The sequence below is a fragment of the Protopterus annectens genome, chromosome 9.part0 (genome assembly GCF_019279795.1).
Source record: "Protopterus annectens isolate FY-2018-M chromosome 9.part0, PAN1.0, whole genome shotgun sequence".
Taxonomy (NCBI): Eukaryota; Metazoa; Chordata; order Ceratodontiformes; family Protopteridae; genus Protopterus; species Protopterus annectens.
Window position 1 is genome coordinate 236,488,076 of NC_056743.1, and position 24,478 is coordinate 236,512,553.

The following is a 24,478-nucleotide window of genomic DNA, read 5'->3' on the forward strand; positions in this document are numbered from 1 at the left end:
TTTTAGTTCTGTCCAGATAGTAGCGTAGTTGTCTGTGTATATCCAAGGTGTGCACAAGTTTTTCTCCTTTGTTCTGTGGGTTAGGGAAGAACATAGGCAAATGAATAGCTTGGTTCAAGGATACCCTGGATACCACCTTTGGCATGAAAGTAGGATTGGTTCTCAGAGACGCTCTATCCTGGTGAAAAATAAGGAAAGGCTGCACTGCCATTAATGCCTGTAACTCGGATACTCTTCTTGCTGAAGTGATTGCCAGAAGGAAAGCAGTTTTCCAAGATAAAAACTGCAAGTCTGCTGATGCTGCTGGTTCAAAAGGAGGTAGTGTCAATTTTTCCAGCACAAAATTGAGATCCCATGCAGGCAGAGGGGTCTCCTTGGAGGTTTAACATTTTTGATCCCTCTCAAAATTGTCTGAGTAGAGGGTGAGAGAAGATAGGAGGATCCATATTGTATTCTGCTGAAATTGCTGAAGCATGAATCTTAATGGAAGAGTAAGACAGGCCATTGTGGAACAATTCTGCTAAGTATTCTAGGATGTGTGCTAGGTTTGCCACTGTGACATCTGTGCCCTTTGATGTGCTCCAAATGAGGAATCTCTTCCATTTAGCTGAGTATGTCTTCCTTGTGGAGGGTCTGCGAGCCTCCAGGATAATGTCCTTGACCCTCTGAGATAAGACAGTTTGGTTTGGTTTTAAGCAATTTTCCAGGCAGTTAGTTGCAGTGTTTTCAAGTTTGGATGCAGGGTCTTGAAATTGTTCTGTGTTAGAAGAAGAGGCCATAGGGGTAGAGGTCATGAGTTCGCCTGAGACATGCTTCTCAGTAGCAGATACCAGTGTTGTCTTGGCCAGTCCGGAGCTATTAGTATCACCTTTGGCTGTTCCTCCCTGATCTTCAGTAGAACCTTGTACATCAATGGGAGAGGTGGGAATGCATACACTATTAGGGCATTCCAGCTGAAAGAGAGAGAGTCCACCGTCCAGGCTTGTGGGTGGTATTGTCCTTGAGCAGAATTTCTTCAGTTGGTGGTTGAGAGGGGAGGTGAACAGATCTATCTCTGGCAATCCCCATTTCTTTGTTATGAGTTTGAAGATGTCTGGATGCAGCATCCATTCGTGAGCATCCGTGGTAGTCCTGCTTAAGCTGTCTGCTAGTGAATTCTCTTTTCCTGGTACAAATATGGCCTGCAGCTGGATATTGAGGTTCAGGCCTAGGTTCCACAGATCCATTGCCATCTGGCATAGAGGGCAGGAATGCGTGCCTCCCTGTTTGTTTATGTAGCACATGACCGTGGTGTTGTCTGTCCTTATCAGCAGATGTCCTTGCTGGAGGAATGGTTTGAATGCCTCGATTGCATGCTTCACTGCCAGCATCTCCTTTTGGTTTATGTGCAAGTTTAGCTGTCCTTGAAGCCATAGGCCTTGGATACATTTGTCCTCCATGTGTGCTCCCCATCCTAGGTCTGAGGCGTCCGTGGTGATGGTCTGCCTTGGTTTTGGTTTGTTGAAAGGCAACCCTCTGTTGGACTGGCAGGCCTGAGCCCACCACAGGAATTCCTTTTGAAGGCATGGAATGATTGGTATCATGGTTTCTAGACTGTGCCTGTGTTGAGACCATACATTCCTTAGGTACCATTGTAATTTCCTCATATGCAGCCTGGCATGTGGGATCAAGATTATGCAGGATGCCATGAAACCCAGGGCCTGCAGGACTTTCCTTGCAGTAAGATGAGCTTGTCTTGTCAAAGTCGTGAAGTAATCTGGAAGTTGTTTTTGTTTTTCTTCTGTGAGAAAAGCCATCTGAGTTATTGTGTCCAGATCCGCACCCAAAAAGGTTATCCTTTGGGATGGCACTAGTCTTGACTTTTGGATGTTGACTGTGTATCCCAAGGCCTGTAGCAGGTGTATGACATAGGCCAAATCCTTTATTAATTTTGTCTTGTTGTCCGCTTGAATTAGGCAGTCGTCCACGTATGGGTAGATTTGAATTCCCTGAAATATGCAATGTGCAATTACTGATGCCAGGCATTTTGTGAATACTCTGGGTGCAGTAGATAAGCCAAAGGGTAATGCTGAGAATTGATAATGCTCTGATCCTGCAAGAAATCTGAGGTGTCTTCTGCAATCTGGTCGGATAGGGATGTGCAGGCATGCCTCCTTGAGATCTAGAGTCGCCAGCCAAGACTCCTTGCCCAACATGGGAAGAAGTTGCTGTAGGGTCAGCATTTTGAATTTTGGCACAATGAGATGTGTTCAGTGCGGACAAGTCGAGAATAGGCCTCCATTGGTTTTCTTTTCTTGGTACAAGGAATAGTCTGGAGTAAAATCCTTGGCCTTGTTCCATAGATGGTACCCTTTCTATCGCTTTCATCTGAAGTAAATTTTTGATTTGTCTTAAAGCCTCTGGCTTCTGGTCTGGAGGTAGGTTTGGCATTCTGCTCCTCTTTTGGTAAAGTGTGGAAGTGAAACCTGTATCCTTTGTCTATTGTTTGCAATGTCCATGTGTCCTTTGTAATGCAGTGCCAGTTTTTTGAGAATAAAGCCAGCTTTCCGCCCAAGGGAGCTTCCAGTTGTTCCCTGGTAGGCGGAATCAGAGTCAAGTCATTGTGTCTGTCCTGTGGAAGTGGTTGTAGTTGCAGTTGTGGCACTACTACTCTGGTTGGCAGGCTGCCACTGACGGCCCCTTATAGGCACCCTTTGACTGACCTCTGCCTCGAGGGCGTCTATTCCTGCCCCTCTGTGCTCTGGAGGTGTCTGGAAAGGACCAATTCTTGGAAGGCCAGTTTCTGCTGAACCTCGGAGGTTGGACCTGCAGAAATTCCTTTACTGTTTGCACAGATTTTGCTTTTTCTTCCACTTTCTTTAGAATCTCCTGTGCAGGGAAGCCAAATAAACTTTGTTTCTCCATTGGAGCATCTAGGAGTTTAGCCTTGACATGGTCTGGCAGGGATTGCTCTTTTAGCCAGGCATGCCTACGAATTACTGCCCCAGTCATAGCTGATCTAAATGAAGCCTCCAGTGCATCATAGCCACATTTTAAGAAATGATTACTGACCTGCTGAGAGTTGTGTACCAAATCCTGAAGGGATTTATGGTCTAAAGGTTCAGGAGAAGAAAGCTTCTTATTCAGCTGATCTAACAAATATTCTTGGTACTGTATCATATGGAATTGACAGTTTAATGCCCTGGCAGAAAGAGTAGCAGATGTATAAACCTTTTTACCCCATCTTTCTAATGCTCTAGACTCTCTTTCAGAGGGTAGGGGATTATTTGCAGTGGCAGCTGCAACACCTTTTGGGCCCTGTGAAATAGTTTCTGGGTCTGCAGCATGGGCTTTATACAGGTGGAAGTGAGAATCCGGGACCCTGTAATATCTGTCAGGTTTGGCAAGGGCCGGGGGAAGAGAATCAGGTGCAGAACTAACATCATTATACACATCATCAATTACAGTTAGCACTGGTGGTATGGCTAAGGGCCTATGCTGGGGCAAATGTAAAAAAGTCCTTAGTCTTTTTCTAGAATCAGAAAAATCCTGACCCTGCCTTTGAAAGTGTTCCCTCATAGAGTGCAAGGTCTCCCCAAAGGAAAATTCTTCAGGAGGGGGCAAGGAATAGAATCTTCAGCATCTGAATCCTCATAAGGAGAATAGGCCCCTTCCTGATGGTCTGACAAATCAGATCCATCCGTGGAGTAATCAGAGGAGAGAGGTTTAGAGGGATCAGTCCTAGGCCTTTTGTCTGGTGGTGGTTGGGAGGCCCTGTCTGGGTGAGGTTGGGAACCCCTAATCAAGGATATAAGGTCCTCAGCAAGACTGAGGATCTGAGAACTTGAGGAAGGCCTCTGAGAATTAGATTTGGCAGGTAAAGCTTTTGAAAGTTTGTCAGCTTTAGCCCTGGAGAAGGCCTTAATAGACATAGAAGCTGAGGGCCTAGCTGCCCCACTTGCAGGAGTAGAAATGTCCAAAGGAAAGTTGTCGGACAAATCTTGAGCGCTAGCTTCGGTAGGGATTTCTGAAGCAGACTCAGCCGGGGCCTCTCTGGCCTCTGCTGTCGGAGGTATGGTTTCTGTCGTAGTAAGAACTGAGGGCTCGGTTCCAGCCAAAACCGAGACACTCGCAGTAGGCCTAGCCGTGGTTTCAGCCGAAACCGCGGGCCGCGAGTGTCTGTCCTTTTCCCTGCGTTTTTTGGCCAAATGCGTAGTCGGGGTCTCCGACGGCATTTTATATGCAAAAGTGTATCCGAAAAATTCTTCTGCGAACTCCGACCGACGTCTAAGAGTCCGTCGGTTGAAGGAGGCACAGGCAAAACAAGCTGATACGTCGTGGTCTGGGCCTAAGCAAGGAAGGCAGTAAGAATGGAAATCCTTATGAGGTATTTGTTTCCCACAAGTTAAACAATTATTTACTTTGTCTGACATCGGCTGAGGCAAGAAAGAGTCCCCAACGGGGTACTTAGCTTTTTTCGAAGTCTTCGGTTGCTGAAATCTCTGGATCTGACCGACCGGTACTTGCGAACAGCTTCTGCTTCGGGCACCGCGCGGCAAGAAAGACTGGGGAAAATGGTGTCGGCTGATGCCTTTATACCCCAGAAGCTCTGACGTCGGGGAAAGTGCGACATCAGCCGAGGCCAGACCCAGACTTTGGAATCTGGCCGACCGAAGGGCTGCCTGAGGCAGGACAACCCATATGTTATGACTGCAGATGCATCCTTGAAGGACATCACAGTTCTCACCATGTGCCTCTCGGGTACTATATCTAACCAAAGATAACCATTCGTTACGGTGTACGAATCCCGTCTCGAGTAACAATTGTTCTTCTGTGAAGACAAAATCTGCTTTACTTGTAGCATTTTTAAGGCTTTGCACTTTACGTTGGAGGGTCCCCAAAGGATCAGTTCCAATTGGAAGAGACACTCCGATTCCATAAACTCCTGAATCACTTTCTTGTGGTGACACGATGGCTATAGTAATTACTTCAGTACCTTGGAAATGCGCAATTTATATTCTTTGTTGCCTGCTTTTATCTTTCTCCGGTATCACTGCACCACTTGTTTCCCATCCATTCACATCTGTTGACCACCAAATATTTGACCAGGACGTACAGTCTCTATTGCACAAGTATTTTGCACGAGTCAGGAAATCATTATTTTTCCATTTAGAACAGTCCAAAATTCCTTCACAAAGTTTCACCTTAAACACAGTAGTAACACCTGTTTGCGCCTGCAGCACCACCATTACTTTTTCTTTCACAACTGTTCCTTCTCGTATGGACATATTTACTTTCACCACCAAAATCATCATCACGTAACAGTTCAAGTACCAGTTGAACATGGCCATCCTTCCTTTGTAGTCAGACTTTGCGTTCAGAGGTCCGCTGGAGTGTGACCAACATCAACGGTAGAAGGAAAAGTTAAGTTTTTTACAGTGGGTGATATGAATCCACAAAGTCCTCTCTGCAATCTTTACAGCCGTAGGTGTTGAGATAAGTACTTGATATGGGCCTTCCCACCTGGTGGATGACCAGTTCTTTCTCTTCACAATTCGGATCCACACCCAGTCCCCCGGGTGCCACACTTAACAAGGCTTCACCTCTGGAATCTGCAAAGTAGTCATTGGTTACAAGAGACTTGACATTTAGCAGCTTCTTCATATAATCCGCCAGATCCTCACCCCCCTCACGTTCCGCTGGCAACAATCCTTGCCACTGCGGGACATAATATGGTCTCCCAAACAAAAGTTCAAATGGTGCAAGTCCTTTGTAGGAGGGTGAGATTCGCATGTACAGGAGTGCCAATGGAAGGCACACAGTCCAGGATCTATGCGTTTCTGCCATCAGTTTGCGGAGTTTACTCTTCAGGACACCATTGCGTCTCTCCACCAGTCCAGCTGACTGCGGATGGTAAGCACAATGGTACTTGAGATCAATTTGAAACACTTGACCCAACTTCTGAACAATCTGGTTAACAAAATGATACCCATTATCACTATAAGTGCGTCTTGGTAAACCAAATCGGGGAATTATTTCTGTTGTTAAAAGCTTAGCTACTGTGTGTGCATCAGGATGTTTTACTGGAAAAGCTTCTACCCACTTAGAAAAAGCATCAATTATGACTAGACAAAACCTTTTTCCCTCTGAAGGTGTTAACTCAATAAAGTCCATACAGAGTGTGTGGAATGGATATGGAGGGGTAGGGAATGCCTGCTGAGATTTCTCAACTCCCCCCTGAGCATGATACTTTGCACATAATAAACAAGGTAAACAGAATTGCTTTGCATAAGTTGAAAATCCTTTACACCAAAACACCTTAGACACTATTTGAACCTTTGTCTGTACTCCTACATGGGCAGGTCCATGGCTAACCAATGCAGCATAATACCATTTTGCCATCTGATGCCCTATACAACCCATCCTGTTGAGTAATACCATATTTCACCCAACGACATTTTTCCTTCTGTGTTGTCAATGTTTGCATTACTTTTAGTGTCTCTAAGTCTAAGAGGTGTCCGGGCTCTAAATCATTGTCATGTAAAAGCAAATCATTTTCTTGAGCTGCCTTTTTTGCAGCCATATCAGCAAAGGCATTTCCCCTGGAGACAGGATCTTTTTTGTTAGTGTGTGCAGAACATTTACATATCGCTATCTGAAGTGGTAATTGCACTGCATCTAACAACTGTAAAATTAAATCTCTGTGATTTATTGGTTTGCCTGTCGCAGTAACCATTCCTCTATTCTTCCATTGTTGAGCGAAAACATGCACAGTGGAGAAAGCATACTGACTATCTGTATAAATTGTCACTTTTTTACCCTCCCCTAAGGTACAAGCTCGAGTCAAAGCCACTAACTCAGCTGCTTGGGCAGAATAAATATCTGACAATCCTTTTGCTTCCAAAACTTCAGTATCTGTGGTGACAGCATACCCTACTAGTGTTTTTCCTACAGTGTCTTTCTTTGCTGATCCATCTACAAACAAAACAAGATCAGAATCTACCAACGGAATATCCGTTAAATATGGTTGGGGAAGTACTTTGTTATGAATGCTCTCTAAACAAACGTGTGGAGTACCTTCTTCTGGAGTCGGATTAAGAGTAGTACATCTTTCTATGGTCATATGTGGCTGTGTCAGCAGCACTGTCATACATGACAAATGTCGACTAGGAGATAAAAAGGTTATCTTATCTTGCAAAAGTATAGTAGCTACTGAATGTGGAACTCGCAATTTTAATGGGTGGAACAAAACTAATGATGCTGAGGCTTGCACTGCCATGGCGGCTGCCACTACAGCTTGAACACAATGCGGCAATGCCCTTGCAACAGGATCTAATCTGGAGGAATAAAAAGCTATCGGTCTCTGTTTATCCCCATGTACTTGTACCAGAACCGAAGTCATATATCCTCCCTTACAATCAACCATTTGTACAAACTGCTTAGAATAGTTCGGAAAACCCAAAACATAGGATCCTGCTATCAATTGCTTAATTCTATTAAATGCTTGTATTGCCTTATCTGTCCACTGTATATTACTTTTAGCTGCCATGAGAGTGTCATAGATCAGTGCGGTCAATGGCCCTACTTCTTCAGCATAATTAGGAATCCAACTTCTACAAAAATTAGTCACACCTAAAAACGACATCTCCCGCTTAGTCGTAGGCATAGGTGCTTCAAGAATTGCTTGTTTTCTTTTATTTTCCAATTGTCTACCTTCCTGCGAGACTAAATAACCCAAGTACTTTACTTGTGCTTTCCACAATTGTAACTTCTCTTTATTTACCTTGTGTCCTTGCTCAGCTAAAAAACTAAGAAGGGCTAGGGTATCCTTTTTACAACTTTCCTGCGTGGGTGAGGCCAATAAAATATCATCTACTTACAACAGGACCTGGCTTCCCTCTGGGGGAACAAACTGAGCTAAATTCGCAGCCATTTCTTGTGCGAATATTGTCGGACTCTCACAATAACCCTGTGGCAATCTGGTGTATGTGTATCTTTTACCTTGGAAAGTGAATGCAAACCAAAATCTACTCTCCTTGTGTAGTGGTATGGAGAAAAAGGCATTGCTTATATCTATGACAGAAAAATATCTGTGCTGAGGTAGTAAATCATTAAGTAATATATAGGGGTCAGGGACCACTGGTGCTCTTGGGATCACAGCTGAATTAACTGCTTGTAAATCCTGAACCAACCTCCATGACCCATCCGGTTTCTTTACAGGAAACAACGGAGTATTGCAGGGTGAATGTGGGCATTCAACAAGAATTCCTACCCGTTTTAGCTGCTCGATAACTGGCTTAATTCCTTCCTCCGCTTGTTTACCTAACGGGTATTGGTGCTTATGAGGTCTAAAACCTGACTTTGGAGTTGTACAAACTTCACCTGCTGTTTTCATCAGTCCCACATCCCCTTTACCTTTTGACCATAAATCTACAGGTAAGGCACTTAACACACTATCTTCCTCTTGAGTTAGGAGGATTTGTCATGCCACTTCTACTTTGTCATCCCTGAAGTGCACGCTTGGTCATGCCCAAGTCACCCAATTTAATCTTTGTACCTGGATCTGTTGATCTTTTAACTGACTTTCAGACATTGTGTCCCAAATAGTTACGTTTTTCGCCAAATCTACCCAATGTGTCCCCACTGCTTTAGTAACAAACATGCGGTCTATAACTTGAGCGATATAAAGAACTCATTTCCTTAGTCAAAGTACAGGTTACTACTGTATTACCTTGCGTATCCCAAAACATATCATTCAAAATTATCCTTGCACACTTGTGCTTAAAGAATTCTTTTTCAAATTCTTTATCCGGACCAAGGGCCTTAAAGAACATTGTACAATGCAAGTGCGCCGCAACCTGCGGTGACCCGCTCCTAGATTTACTTAGAGCTAGATTGATCAACTCTGTATCAACCTTCCTCGGGCCATCTGAAATCAAGTCTAGGCTATACCAGTAAATCAAGTCTTGTACTCCCTGTACTACTAAGCCATCCGCTAACCTTTTTGCCTCAATACCCTTAGGTGTGGGAATTGCCTCTATTCCAAACACATGCATCAAATCTCTTCCCAGCAAATTAACTGGACAAACTTTTGATATAATTACCCTACACCTAACGGTTTGGTTTGTTTGCGGATCTGTGAACAGTAGAGGATGAGACAGTGGTTCCTTATAAATTTTCCCGTTTGACGCTTTTACAAAGACAAACTCATTTGTTTCGCAGTTCGGAGGCAGAACCGCTGGACCCAAAAGTGTACGCGATGCACCTGAATCACATAAAAACTCCACTTTTTGTCCCTCAACCAAAAACTCTATCATGGGTTTCTGATCTAGATGCATAGCAATACCCAAATTTGCCAGGTTTATGACTTCACAGTCACAATCCCGCCCTTCCATTAGAGTGTTCTGACATTCATCGTAGAGAGTGTCTGCCTCTTCACTATCCCCATAATGAAGATGGCGCTTTTCTTTACTATCATATAGTCATGTGGAGCCCTTGTTCGTAAGCTGTGGGGGATGTTGCCACTCTTCACAGTCGGCAGCGAAGTGCCCACGTCTACCGCATTTAAAAATTCTCCACATTTTAACCTTTCTCTATAGGCTGAATATCCACCCGGTTCATTTAACGTGTCCCATTGCGGGCCCCCACATTTTTTTTACGCCACCACGGCGTCCTTGCCCCCTTTGGTCCTGTACTAAGAATATACCACCATCATCCCCTACTGCCAACACTTGTACTTTTTCTTTTTTAGATTAAAATGTCGCTCATCATGCCGTGCATATTCAAACAAAGGTTGCAGTCTACATGTTCTGTGATCTACCATGTGCTTAGTAATAAAACTACTTATCGGAGCCTTACAACCTTTAAGGAAAGCATTTTTCAATTGCTGTTCATACGGACTATCATTAGTCTGATTCTGCGGAATCATCATTCCACAATGGTTATCGAACACTTCTGTCAGTCTTACAATATAATGATTTACAGATTCATCATTTTGGAGGCACTGATTTATTACTGTCCAATCTGCTCTTGGATGCCACTTATCAGAAATTCTCTAACAGATCAGTGACTCGCGTATCTAACACCCCAGAATTATGCTTTAATGTAGTGCCGTCATCTGCCTTACATGTCCAAGTACCACAAACTAAGTGCCAATCTGGACCTAAGATTTGTTGCACTACTTGTTCTACTTGTAAACCATTTAAATGATAACAAACGCATACCAACTATGTCCTCAGAAAACTTTTGAAAATTAACCTTGGGGTGAGGAATACCATCCGTAGCTCGTTTTATATCCTCTCTAGCCCAGGGACAATCAACTAAAATAGTTGGTTCTTGTCCAACATCTCCTGCTTGTGGGTTTGCAACTTGTATTAAGGGAAGAGCTTCTGAATGGTCAGAAAGTTTAATAGCCCTACGTCTTTGCCCTGCTGGTCCTGACCTTAACTGCATAGGTTGGTCTACCTGTTGCAAAGCAACTTTAGGTACTTTTGGGAATTTGTGGGTAAATTGGAGGGGTCACATTTCCTTGAGCAGCTAATAACCCACCCTGCTGTACAGATCCCACATCTTCAGACTGATATTGAGGAGGTTCCCCCGGTATGGCAGCAGCAATTTCACCATACGGTGGGGCGGTTGCCTGCCTTTGTACTGCACAAACTGTGTGCTCATCCTCCTTTATCTAAAAATAAAGCTACTTTTCCACTTGGCACCAGTGATCCCTTTTGATTTATTTTCTCTTTTTCCTGACACTGTTTTTCTTTTATAGCTCGTTTATTTGCTTCTTCTAACCATTTTTGTGCTTGGAGAAATCCCAATTGTCTTTGCTTTTTAGTTCTAGTTCCTGCATCTCTTTTCAAATCTCTAACCAGTTTTGCACAGGCATTCTTATTCAGTGTACCATCAAAATCATATTTCAACTTCCACTTTCTCAAAAATTTAACATTATTTTTGTTTAAACTTTTCATATACTTAGCATCAACATTTAAACAGGCATCACTCTCACACTTGCAGCAACTTGAACTTTTAGTTATGTACTCACCATAACGTCAGATGTTTGGGATCCATCTCGCCTACATTCTGACTGATGGGTTCGGAGCCGATCCCTCGGCTCCGACTCGGCACGCTTATGCCAAAGAGCGAAGTCTCTTATTGGCTGAGCTTACTATATCCCAGGATGCACCACTACCAGTCCCCCAGATCTAGTTTATCCGCATACATGCACACATGCACGCCCTGCTTATATAACATCGTCAGATGAAACAAGATAAAACAGTAGAACTCAAAACCGTTCAATCTCTTCTGATCTCCAAGGCAGGGGAAGGAGGGTAGATGGATCCCAAACATCTGAAGTTATGGTGAGTACATAACTAAAAGATGTTATGTGATCCTATCTCGCCTACATTCTGACTGATGGGACAGCGTCCCTAGCACCTGAATCCTGGGTGGCTCACTGGAAAACACTCCTGAGTACCGTGGAACCAAATGATGCTCGCCCTTTAGATGCCACATCCAATTTGTAGTGGGAAATGAAAGTGTGCGGATTGGACCAAGTAGAGCACAAATCTCGATATAGCGAGCTTGGAATGAAAAGCTATAGAAGTAGCCATAGCTCTGGTAGAATGAGCTTTAATAGATGTTGTAAGTTGCTTATACGAAGAAGAATAAGCCTGAGTTATGCAATCTCTAATCCATTTGGAAATAGTAGCTTTTGTGATGGTTCGACCCAATTTATTATCTGAGAAGGACACAAACAACTGGTCTGACTTACGAAGTTGCTGAGTCCTGTCTAAATAGAAGCGTAATTGCCTGTGAACATCCAATTTATGGAAAGTATATTCTGCTTCATTGGAGAAATTTGGGAAGAAAACTGGTAGCTCTAGAGACTGTTGGAGACAAAGATTAGAACAGACCTTAGGGACAAAGGATGGATTAGGCCTAAGAGATACTCTGTCCTTGTGGAAAATTAAGTACGGTGGTTTAATGGACAGGGCTTGAAGCTCTGAAACTCTTCTTGCAGAAGTAATTGCAACTAAGAAAGCAGTTTTCCAAGACAGATATTTTAACTCACATGTAGCAGCCGGTTCGAACGGGAAGATGTCAATGCACAAGCACTAAATCTAGATCCCACGGAGGATGATAAACTGGGGTCTCAACAGACCCGCACCTTTAATGAATGTTTTGCACAGTCTGCAGCTCATCAATGGAGGATCCATGGACTCTCGTGAAATTTAGAGATTGCCGCTAGTTGGACTTTAATAGTAGAGACAGAAGATCCCTGATTAAATAGGGATGTTAAAAATTTCAAAACCTCTGGGATAGGAGCAGTGATAGGGTCTAAGCCCTTGAGTTGAGCCCAGATAGCAAACCTCTTCCACTTACTGAGGTACAATTTGTTAGTGGTGGGTTAAGATAAAATGTGAACAACTAATGTGTGACTTCTGACTAAAGTCGGAAGTGGAGGAGCCAAGCTGTCAACTTCAAAGATGAAGGGACTGATGCTGTTGTCCCGACTGATGAATTAGCAGGTCCGAATTAGGTCTAAAGTCCACGGACCGTCCACGCATGTTTCTTCAGGTAAGGAAACCATACCTGACGAGGCCAGTATGGGGCAATCAGTATCATTGCGGACCCCAATTGGGAAGCTTTTGAATGACTTTGGAGAGAAGTGGAATCGGAGGAAAGGCATAAGCCCTGTTGGCCAAGGTTGTGCTAGAGCATCCATAGCTGGTACTCCTGATGTGGAGTCAAGGAGAAAACCTTTTGCACTTGGTGTTCAGTGGAGTGCGAAAAGGTTGCAGCACGGCGCCCCCATCTCCTGAAAACCTGAGCTGCTACTGTTTGTTTAGGGACCACTCGTGAGGAGAGAGAATTGTCCTGCTCAATTTGTCCGCCAATATATTTGATTTCGAATGTGGGTCGCTACCAAGAAGCGGTTGGTAGCTACAGCCCATTCCCACACCCTCATGGCCTCTGCAGATCTGGTCCCTCCTTGTTTGTTCAGGTACCAGACCACCGACATGTTGTCTGTGTGGATGGCGATGATGCCCTGAGGAAGAAACCGTGTAAGGCCTGTAGGGATAGAAGTACAGCCCTCATCTCCAACACATTGATGTGGAGAAGAGCTTGCCTGGAAGGCAGGAGCCCTGAACGAACCTCCCCAGGCAATGCCCCCGCCGACCCTATGTGGGAGGCATCTGGCGTCAGGGTAACCACTGGAGAGGAATAACAAAGGGCTTCCTTGATTTAGATTGGATGTCTGAAGCCACCAGCGAAGGTCCTGTTTGCATGTTTCCGTAATCATGATGTGATGATTGAGGGAAGATCCTGAAAGGACCATTGAGTTGACAATAGCCACTGAAGAATCCTCATGTGCAATCTTGCCAGAGGAACTAAAAGAACCGTGGCAGACATTGAACCTAAAACTTGTAGAACCATCCTGGCTGGGGCTTTGGATCTCGAGATCAGAGCTTGAACTTGGCCCTGTAAAGTTTGGATCCTTTCGCAGGAAGAAAGACGCATCAATTTTGAGTCTATCTCTGCCCCTATGAACGTTATGCGCTGAGAGGGCAGCAAGACAGACTTTGACCAATTGAATGTAATCCCCAGGGTAGCACCCAGACAGATGGTGGCTTTGACGTTATCCATTAGTAGATGCCTGGTGGTGGCAGTCAGGAGCCAGTCGTCCAGATAGGGAAACACTTGGAATCCAAGACTTCTCAGGTGAGCCGTCACTACTGCCAAACACTTGGTGAACACCCTGGGGCTGTGGTGAGACCAAAGGGCAGAGCACAAAATTGGTAATGACTGACTCCCAGGCTGAAGCGCAGATACCTCCTGGACGCCTGATGTATCGGTATGTGATAATAGGCCTTGAGGTCTATGGAGCACATCCAAACATCCTTTTCCAACAATGGGAGAATGGATTGTAACGTGACCATTCGAATTTGGATTTCGTGGGATTGGTTCAGTCTGCTGAGATCCAATATTGGTCTCAGGTCCCCTGTCTTTGGCACTAAAAGAACCTGGAGTAATTTCCTGATCCGATCTGGTCTGTGGGGACCGGTTGGATGACTCCTTTTCTAGCAGCTTTAAAGCTTCTGGCTGCCATTTCCCTTTGACTGGGTGGTGGGTCCGGGATTTTTTTGGACGGTGGGGGTGAGTATGTGAATGGGATGGTGTAACCTCCGGCAATGATCCGGCACCCATCTGTCCTGAGTGATTGACTCCCAGGCTTTTAGGTGCTTGGCTCCGGAGCAGCACAGCCGGGCAATCCCTCATGATGTGTGGGAGGCTGAAGAGCCACGAAAGGACTCGCGGTCTCCAGAATTGCGGGGCCCTCTGCCGCCTCTGGGAGCGTCTCCCAGAAAAATTTCCCCCTCTGCCTCTGGAAGGGAATCTTCCTGCTGTTGGGGAAAAACTTGAGATTTGGAACCACATCTTCCTCCTTTAGCCTTGGGTAAGGCCGAAGGGAGTGGAATAACGGGCACCTACGGCAGATAAAGTTTTTCCCTCTTGCTCACAGCGGTAAGGGTGTCTTTAACCGGTCCAAACAAAGAGGACCCATCAAATGGGCGAAGGAAGACTTGAAGGCCTCCGCAAACTGACACAAGTGGAGCCAGGCTTGTCTCCGTGAGCCACGCCTGTGCCTATAGGAAATGAGCCTCATGGACGAGTTAGAAATTGACGTAAGGATAGCCAACTGAGAGCTAACCGACTGGGCTATCTGCTCAGGTAGGTTACCCGAGAGGAATCTGACAACTCCTTGACCAGATCCCTCTGAAGCCTGGTAAAATGTGCCAAATAATTCAGAGACCTTAAAGTAAAGGCCGCTGAAGTCAGGACCTGTCCATGCTCCTAGACTCCTTATTAGGAGGATGGACGGACGCTGAAGCCTCTGCCACGCCTGTTGTGTAGCAGATGCCACCACCATGGCATCTACAGCCACGCCTTTAGTGAGGAACTCCTTCTCGGGGAGCAGACAAAATTTATTTGGACGAGAAGGACTGGTTCCACGGTATCTGGATGTTCCACGCCCGACAAACTAAATCCAGAAGCTCGTCGGGCGGAGACACCCAGGAGGAGGAGGGCTGAGCCCCAAAGGCCTTGAGGAGCACTGACTCATCAGCAGAGGGGCTTTGGATATCCAGCCGCCTCGTTGTTTGAGGATCTCTAAGATGTCTGCAAATGAGACATCATCCGAGGCACTCTGGGACCCTCTGCATCATCCAGATCAGTGTCCGATGTAATAGACTGGGAGTCCACGTGCTTCCTCTTGCACGATCTCTTCCTTGGGGTTCCTCCGAAGACAACTCAAGAACCCTCAGGAGGAGGGAACCCCAATGGGGTAACCTCAGGCCCAGGGGCTCCGCTGACGGACAGGGGAACTGCCAAAGACCCCAGTCTCCACGCCCAGGAAGGTGCCGGTAAAGCCGGAGAGATGGCGAATAAGACTTGGCCAAGGCACTCCTCATGGCTCTGAAAGCCGGACCCCAGAATCCTGGGAGTGTCCGGTCCCATGATAGCCGACGGAAGTCCGCACCGAGAGGAGGCTCGGAACCGAAAGCATCGGTCCCAAACATCACCCCGGGTCCAGCCGAAGAAGTCCGTGTACCAAACTCGGACCCGAAGGCCGGTTGGAGTAAGGGTCGGAGCCGACCCTAAGATCTCCACCGGCTCCAACAGCACCTGCTCCACGGAGCCAAGCAGTCGGAGGAGGAATGGCAATGGGTGGGCTTGGGCTATCGGCGAAGCCAACTGGGTCGGAACCGAAACAAATTTTGGAAGACTGGGGACTGGAATAGTCTTTGGAGCACCCTGTCTATATCTGAATCCGACATCCTCGAAGAGAGAGGAAACTGAACGGGTTGAGCGGCCTCTCCAACGGCCCCAAAGGGCTAGGGGACCGCCGAGGCAACTCGATGACTATCGGCAAGGAATACACACTAGATTCCATCGGTGCGAGGTGGACTTCGCGCCGAGGAGGCCTGGCGACCCTTCGCTCCGAGATCAGTGGAGCCGAAGGTGACCGCCTCTCGATGCCCCAGCCATCGCCGAAGCCAGAGGAGTCGAGACTGGTGGCATCGAGGCAGACCGTTCCATCCTCGGCTCCCAAGTCCTTGGAGCCGAGAGGCCTGCCTATGTCTCTTGGCGGTCGGATCCGACGGACTGGTGAACCGACGCCTTTTCTTTTTAGCCGAGAAGGAGAGGATGCCAAGGCTTCTTCAAAAGAAGGTTTAATTAACCCTTAAGAATTAATTTATTTTTCCTCTCCTGGAGGACCCTTAAGGAAAAAGCGTGACACACGCTGCATGACTCCTGTAAGTGTTTTGCCCAAACAATACACACAGAGCGAGTGATCGTCTGTGATGGACATTTTAAAACTGCATTTGGTGCATTTTTAAAGCCGAAGGCCTAGGATTTTGAGACATTATGGAAAAGTGATTTTGACAGAAAAATACAACTGACTTTCTGTTTAACACTACCTAATAATAGGTTACAGTTATCTTTGCAAATAACAAGGGTATTTTGAAACCCTGTAAGTTTTAGGAGGTTGACTGACCTGGAAGGCCCTAAGATGAAGGAGGCCTACCAAACTCAACCCAATCACACAACAAGTCTTTAACCAACTCCAAACACACACAAAAGTGAAGAATAGTTAAAACAGCTTTTGTGAACAGAACAAGAAATTCCTGACAGAAAAGTTAGTAAAATTACTACTTAGCTCAGCCAGCTCGAGACCACTTTCGCAGATTAGCGCAAACGAGATCTGGGGACTGGTAGTGGTGCATCCTGGGATATAGTAAGCTCAGCCAATAAGAGACTTTGGCATAAGTACGAAGCCGGAGCCGAGGGATCGGCTCCGAACCCATCAGTCAGAATGTTGGCGAGATAGGATCACATAACATCCCATGTTTTCCTAGATTTCTTATTTTAGGACTGTATATTTTAGGACTGCATCAAAATTATTTTTACAGGGCTTATTACAAAATGGGGCTATCTTAACGGGGATCCTAACAAAACAACAGGTAATCCTAACAAAATAATCTTAACAATTATTCCTACCCACCCTTAACTAAAAATAAAACCCCTGCTGACAAGGTTAAATTAAATTAAAAGAAAATTGTTTTCATCCTACCTGAACCAGATGAGACTCCATTTCCCCTTTTTGGTTCGGAAACCGTCCCTCAGATAGGGATCAGAGAGCGGCCAGCCCCTTTCCAACAACAAATCAGTCGGAGGGCTTTCCGTCGAGGGAATCAAACCCTCACCTACACAGGTTTTTCGGTCTCTCTGTCGGTCTGATCCGTATCTTCGTAGAGGTTTCCGGTCCGAAGGACCAAAATGTCAGAAGAAAAATTCAAGCGAGTCACATCTACCTCAGGTGATGAAAATTTCCTTTAACTGCTAACCAGATTACAGCAACATGTTGGCCAAGATGATCTCAATCTGATCAGCTTGTTTACTGACATCAACTTTTATACTTTCCTGTTACTAGCCAAAATAGCTTTTGTTACATTTCTGACAGTTGGCTATGAAAAACATCTAGGATCACAAATCACCTCAGAAAAGAAATGTTTTACCTCAAAACCACAGCTAGTGTAGAATGTTTACCTCAAAACCACAGTTTGTACAGAATGTTCAAAAAGGTACAGAATACTTAGTTCAACAGTGGTAGCTGGAATTTTCCAGGACACAGCTTGCCTCAGTAAATTAACTCTTACTCAGCCGTGCGTTCTTTTACCAAGCTTTCATTTAATTGCAGTTAGCTTTCTTTATTCAGAAGTATAGAAAACAGATGTTATTCAACTTCATAAGCAAATTACATCTATCATAGATAAAGCCCATCTTTAATAAACATGGTTCAATGACCTTTTTCTTACCAACACTTCAGTAAACAGCATATTCATCTTGCTAGATGGGAGAAAGAGACAAAACAGTATGTTTTAAAACATTTTGTCTTAACAAGGTACATTAGAGGGAACTACACTACCAATATGCATGACTGGCTGTGGCAGTTGTACACCAGACTGATGCATGATCATGTTGTACAGAATGCAGCAGGTGGTAAACCTCCTGCAAGCAGTAGCAGGATCTTAACTTATGGCACCCTTGGGCTTGCCCTGGCAACATAAATGTTTTTTTCAGCAGAACATACTTGCTCAATGATTATCACAGTCTGGGAAAGGGTAGTGCTGAAGCGCTCCCTGGCAATTACTTACTGGTGTCATTAGCCGAAGTTTGAGAAGGCTGTGTGTGTCACCTGGAAATCACAAGTGGGAGGGGACACAGCAAAAAAGGGGATGATTACTCAATACTACCTATTTCACCATACAAATACATATATTGCTATGGCTAGAAACAGTAACATAATTTGCAGTTGCCAACTACATGACCATGAAGAATCTTACCATGCATGAAGAGTTGGTATAATAAGCTTGTGTGCCAAACATGGGAATTATGGGCACTGCCAGGATGCTGGACTGATATGTTGGTGATGCACCCACTATGCAGCATACACTACTTGGCAGCTGATGTCTTGGTAGCTCTTTCTGTACCGGTACTGCTTCTGCTAGTCCAGATGGGGCCCTAATGGCAACACAGGTGCAGTCTATCACACCAAACACCTCAGGAAAGCATGCAATCTTTAGAAGACACGCATGGTACAGGATTGGCCCCAAGGTGACACTGGGAAACAGATGTACTGATCCACATGTACCAAGAGTATACTGAGGAACTGCTGAAGAATCTTGCCCTAATGGCAACATAGGTGCAAACTATCACAACAAGCACCTCAGGAAAGCATGCCATCCTGAAGACGACACACATGGTTCTGGATCAGACCAAAGGTGGTAATAGGAAACAGATACACTCATATGTGCACAGTACGTGTAGATGAGTGTAAATTGTGTGTGGTTGTATCTTTAAGAAGCATGTGAAGCTGTATGTGCACGTATATAACCTGCACACATGCACAACCTTAGTGGCGTTTTGAAAGATCAGCTAGGGAGTGAGCATACATGATCATAGTCATTAATTGTATACAAGTTACAGTCTATAGTCAACAATAGTAATGTGTTTGTATATAATAAAGCTGTTTGAACCGCACCCACGAAGATTCATTTCTTCATGTCCTAACATGAAAGCAACATGGTGTCAAAACTGGGAAGGGAGAGAGAAGAATATTGAGCCATGAGATGCAAAGATGACAGTGAAGGTAAAACCGAGAGAAAAGAGCACAAACAGCCAGAAAGAATCAAAGGTAATGAGAAATAAAATGAATTTACTTGATGCGAAAGACAATAAAGGGGCATTACAAGGGCACAAACCACATTATCATGCAAGCGGAAAGTACAAAAAGTTTGTTAACTGAAGAAAATGTTTAAAAGTATTTAATGAAACGATTAACTGTAAAGCAAAATGAGTATGTTTAAAGCAAAACAAGTGTTTTTGAGGCAAAGTTGGGCATGTTGGGAGTAAAACGAGCACAAGAAAAGTAAGTTGGGCATGAAAAGGGCTTAAACGAGCAAAACGATTACAAGAAAAGAAAAGGGCACATTAAGCAAAATAAATCAATGCGACTGCATGTGTTTGGGAAAAGTGCTATGTTTGGGCATAACTACGACTTCATATTGTATCAAGGGTGTAACTAAAATTATTCGAAGTATGTCAGTGTGCATAAAAGGGCTTACAGTGTGTGCTTATTACTGTGCATGCACTTTGCAGAGTTCATTATTTGCAAAGTACAACTATTTCATGCAATCCAGTCAAAGTATATAGATTTCAAAAAAGTTATTGTGCTGGGCGTGTTTACTCACAAAGTGTCACCATTAAAGAGTGTTTCTTGTAATGTAAAGAGTTGCCTAGCAAGGTACCGCCTTTTGGGGGGCATTTCAGTGCGCTGTATGCACTTAACTTCGAAAGTTATTGAGTTTTGGATAACAGATGTTAGATTTATTTGCATTGTGCAGTTGGTTGACATTCTTACACCGATAGGTGTTTTCTTGCAAAAAGATGACATTATAAGATTATAGTGCTTGTGAGTTATTCAGTTACATTGTAAAGTTCTCGAATGTTTCTTAAAGTGACTACTTTAACAAGTGATAGTGCATGACTTTAGCATTTCTGCCTTTACCGATATTTCGACAGCATTAAAAAGCCCAAGAAGTTTATTTTGCAAAGTCCAGTTATTCGAGAGTACAAGTTCATTCATTCACATAATTCTAATAAGTTCAACAAGAATATAAGTTCAGACCACGGGCATTGGACAAATTATGTGTGTGTATATTCATGCTTATTTGCAAAAAAAAAAAAAGAAAAGAAAACCCTCGCTGGTATGTGTTAATATGGCAGACAGATTTCGAAAACCCTAATTACTTCTGCTTGATCAGAATATTGCAGAGAACTGGAGAATATCTGAGCAAGAGTACGATATTTTCATACAAGCAGCTTATGCAGACAGAGATGCATGCACCAGGGCATTCATTTTGCTAAACCTAGCAGGGTCAGAGTCCATAGAAAGTGTTCATTTGCGTATGCACCAGCAGTGTATGAAGGAGAAGGTGCAGATCACCATATTGTTGTACAAGCTGAATCAAGGGAAGACCTAGTGCTTGAAGCGTAAGTTTAGAGAAATGTGCAACCCCCAGATGAATGTTACTTTAGAGAGCCATTTGTTTCACACAACAGATTAGAAACCAGGGGAAACATTTGCAGCTTATATAACTGACTAGAGAAACAGAGTTAAGACATGTCTGTTTGGTGATCTAAAATATGAGGTGATAAAGGAGATGCTTGTATGTGGTATTAATAGTGCTGCTGTGAAAAATATTTTACTTTGTGACAGTGATTTAACATTGAGCAAAGCCATAGAGGTTTATCAAATCCATGAGGTGACAGAAAAACATACTAGTATTGCTTGTGAGTGACAAAAGCATGGGTTCAGTTGGCTCCAGAGCACATGTAGACAGTATGCAATACGTGACAAATAACAGGCCTAAGCACGTGGTGACTACAGGAGTTCCAAAGAAGCCACAAGGTTTTCTAGAAAGTTCCAGGAAAAGTGCAAGCTTCAATGCCAGCTCACTGCAACACAAAAGTACAGTTTTGTACCTACCATAAATGTAGATGTTTGAGTGCTAATACAGCTGCAGTAATCACATATGGGTTCTCTGCTGTCAGGCGGTCCCTTCGTCGGCCGAATTCCAAAGTCTAGGTCCGGCGTCGGTTGTTGTCGCTCTCCTTCCTGACATCAGTGCGGCAGGGGTATACAAGACACAGCCGACACCATATTCTTCAGTCTTTCTTGCCCCAGATGTCAGGTGCCCCCAGAAGGAAGGCAATACATAAATTATATTTATATACATGCAATACAATATAATCAAAAATCAGTAGTTCCCAGCAAAAATACCATAGAAGGATAACCCAATGAGGTTGTATGAAGAGGGGTTAGGGTCTATGCCTTTACCAAGAGGGGAAGGAGGGAGGGAAACCTGTACTGCAGCTGTATTAGCACTCGAACATCTACATTTATGGTAGGTACAAAACTGTACTATGTTCATCGTGCATACAGCTGCAGTAATCACATATGGGTAGAATCCCAAAGCTACGCACAGGGTGGTAGGCACTAGGTGGAACTGGGTTGAGCCAGAATGCCCTGCAACACAGCAGTGGCAAAGCCTGCTCTAGTTTAGGAGTATAAAGGCAGATGGTAGTGTTTTGTGAAGGTATGCACTGAACTCCAAGTGGCTGCCTCCAACATTTTTTTGGTAGGAACTCCTCTGAGGAAGGCTGTAGAGGTAGCTGTGGCCCTGGTGGAGTGGGATCTGATGCCTGTAGGCACATACTTTCCATGATAGGAGTAACAAAACCGTATGCAGTGGCCTATCCATTTTGAAATTGTCTGTTTGGTAACTGGCTTCCCTTGAGCCCCTACAGCAAAGGACACAAAAAGTTGTTCTGATTTCCTGAAAGGCTTTGTTCTGTCCAAGTAGTAACGCAGCTGCCTATGGATGGCTAAGGAATGTAACAGCCTTTCCCCTTTGTTTTGAGGATTGGTGTAAAAGGTAGGTAAGTGAATGGCTTGGTTTAAAGCTACCCTGGATACCACTTTAGGCATAAATGACAGGTTGGTTCCAAGGGAAACCCTGTCCTGATGGAAGATGAGAAAGGGCTGCACAGCCATGAGGGCTTGTAGTTCCGAAACCCTACGAGCTGAGGTAATGGCCAGAAGGAAAGCTGTTTTCCAGGTCAAATATTGCAAATCTGTTGAGGCAGCTGGTTCAAAAGGAGGCAATGTTAATTTTTCTAGAATGTAGTTAAGATCCCAGGCTGGCACTGGTTGCTTCCTTGGAAGTCTTATATTCTTAGCCCCTCTGAGGACCTGTCTTAATAGTGAGTGAGAGAACAAGGGTGGATCTGTGTTGAATTCTGCAGAAATGGCTGAGGCATGAATTTTTATGGAGGAAAAAAAAAAGTCCACTGTTCAGCAGCTCAGCTAGATACTGTAATACCGGAGGCAAATTCAGTTTTCTAGGGTCCTGTCCGTTTTTCTCATTCCAAGAGCAAAACCGTTTCCATTTTGCGGAGTAAGCCTTTCTAGTAGATGGCCTTCTGGCCTCCAAAATGACATCCTGCACCTCCTTGGGCAGCAGAGTCTGTTGTGGTGCTAAGGAATTTTCCATGCAGCGAGGTTGACTGTTTTCAGCTGACTGTGAAGAGTTTTGTAGCTGTGCTGAGTCAGCAGAAGAGGCATTAGAGGTAGGTGCCAGGGCGGAGTATGTGTTAGGCTCCTCAGGAGTGGGTACCAGTGTTGTCTTGGCCAGTCTGGAGCAATCAGTATCATTTTCGGTCTGTCTGCTCTTGCTTTCAAGAGCACCTTGGGCAGAAGAGATAGAGGTTGGAAAGCGTAAACTGTCCATGCTGTCCAACTGAATGAAAGGGCGTCCACTCTCCAGGCCTTTGGATGAAAGATCCTTGTACAAAACTTTTCCAATTGATGATTCCTGTGGGAGGCGAAGAGATCTATGTCTGGCCTCCCCCACGCTTGGATTATCTTTGTAAACACTTGAGGATGCAATTTCCATTCGTGAGGATCTGTCATATTTCTGCTTAGATTGTCTGCCAGCGTGTTTTCCAAACCTGGCAAGTACTGTGCTTGAAGTTCGATTTGCCATTCCAGAGCCAAGTTCCAAAGTGTCATGGCTAGTCTGCACAGGGGGTATATGAATGTGTTCCTCCTTGTTTATGTACCACATTACTGTGGTGTTGTCTGTTCTTATCAATAATTGTCCTGGATGCAGGAGATCCTTGAAAGCTGTAATTGTATTTATCACTGCTAGCATTTCTTTTTGATTGATGTGAAGGTGCTTTTCCTTCTGGGACCATTTGCCCTGAATGCACCTGTCTGTCATGTGCGCCTCCCAGGCGTAATCTGAGGCGTCTGTTGTGATGACTTGATTTGCTTGAGACTTGCTGAATGGGAGACCTGTGTTTGTTTGACATGCTTGGGCCCACCATAGAAATTCCTTTTGCAAACATGGTATTATTGTTTCCAAACTGTGGCTGTGTTGAGACCATAGGTTTTTATAGGTACCATTGAAGTTTCCTCATATGCAACTTTGCACATGGGATTAAGAGAGTGCAAGATGCCATGAAACCCAGAGCCTGCAGGATTTTCCTTGCAGTAAGCCTGGTACAATTTGCTAGTATTTTGAAGTACTGAGTTAGTTGCCCCTGTTTTTCTGGCGTGAGATAGGCCATCTGGGTGTTTGTGTCCAAGTTGGCACCCAAGAAAGTTATTTTCTGAGATGGTGTTAGCCTGGATTTCTCTTTGTTGATTGTGTATCCCAGAGAATTCAGTAACCGTGTTGCATAAGCCAGATGCTCCAGAAGTATGTGCTTGCTGTCCGCTTGGATCAGGCAGTCGTCCAAATAAGGGTAAATTTGTACCCCTTGAAGTCTGCAGTAGGCAATTACTGATGCCAGGCATTTCGTGAATACTCTGGGCGCAGTAGATAAGCCAAAGGGCAATGCAGAGAATTGATAGTGAATTGAACCTGCAAGAAATCTGAGGTATCGTCTGCAGCTTTGTCTGAATGGGACATGCAGGTATGCCTCCTTGAGGTCCAATGTTACCAGCCAAAACTCCTTGCCCAGCATGGGAAGAAGCTGCTGTAATGTTAGCATCTTGAATTTTGGTACGAGTAAGAATGTGTTTAGGATGGACAAGTCCAAAATGGGTCTCCAGTCGGTTCCTTTCCTTGGTACCAGAAACAGCCTGGAATAAAAACCTTGGCCTTGCTCGTGAGTAGGTACCTCTTGAATAGCTTTCATATCTATGAGCTTTGAAATTTGTAGTTGTGCCTCTGCCCTTTGATTGTGTGGCAGGTTTGGCATGCCTCTCATTTTTGGAAGAGTGTGAAAATTAAATCTGTAGCCTCTGTTTATAACATTCAGGATCCATTTGTCTGTTGTGACAATATGCCAATTTCTTGTAAAT